Below are 1,214 nucleotides of genomic sequence, written 5' to 3'. Positions count from 1 at the left end.
TCCAAAAATATCTTTTAAAACAAGGGTAAGGGGCTTCCCTGGTGGCGCAGTGGTTGAGAGTCTGCCTACCAATGCAGGGGACACGGGTTCAAGCCCTGGTCTGGGAAGATCCCACGTGCCACGGAGCAGCTGGGCCCGTGAGCTACAAATACTGATCTCTGCGCGTCTGGAGCCTGTGCTCCGCAGCAAGAGAGGCCGCGACAGTGAGAGGCCCGCGCACCGCGATGAAGAGTGGCCCCCGCTTGCCACAACTAGAGAAAGCCCTTGCACAGAAACGAAGACCCAACACAGCCAAAAATAAATAAATGAATAAATAAATTTATTAAAAAAAAAAAAAACAAGGGTAAGGTAGTGTAACAAAAATACCTTCAACTTTAAGATACTGGGAAAAAACCCTAAGCAAACAAAGGGTATGTTGGGCCAAGTTACTTAGTAAAAATACAGCATGTTGATCAGTTTTAAACCAAATCCTTAAAAGTATTTAGTGTAAGAAGATAAAACTTACAAACAAAAAAACCCTCAAACTATTCCAACTTCTAAGCAATAAGATTTCAAATTATCTTCATTGCTTGGAAAATATGCTTTTATCTCAAGTTCACTTTAAATGCTTGACATATAATTAAATACCCAGGAAGACTCCTGCTAAATTTGATAATATATGGTGCTAATTCTCTGGGATGACATTTCACACAATGGTTTTCAATTAATGCTGAAAAAAATTACTTGATAACTTTTATCACAACGACTGGCTGATTAGTGGATTTACACTTGATAGGCACACCTTGGAAATAATTGTGAGTTCAGTTCCAGACCATCACAATAAAGCAAGTCACAGAATTGCTTTCCCAGTACATGTAAAAGTTATGTGTACACTATAGTCTAAGTGCGCAATAGCATTATATCTTTAAAAAAGATGTACATTTAAAAAAGTATAGTAGATTTTAATATTGTGTTAAACATACTTTAAAAATATTTGACTGCTGGGAATTCCCTGGCAGTCCAGTGGTTAGGACTTGACACTTCCACTGCCGTGGCCCCGGTTCAGGGATTGAACCGGGGAACTAAGATCCCGTGAGCCACGAGGCGCAGCCGAAATGAAACAAAACTTGACTGCTAAAAGATACTAACCATCTCAGCCTTCAGTGAGTCATGGTAGTAACATCAAAGATCACTGATCACAGATCCCCAATGCAAATATAATAATGAAAAAGCTT

Source organism: Phocoena sinus, chromosome 1, assembly GCF_008692025.1.
Source record: "Phocoena sinus isolate mPhoSin1 chromosome 1, mPhoSin1.pri, whole genome shotgun sequence".
Lineage (NCBI taxonomy): Eukaryota > Metazoa > Chordata > Mammalia > Artiodactyla > Phocoenidae > Phocoena > Phocoena sinus.
This window is presented reverse-complemented; position numbering follows the sequence as displayed.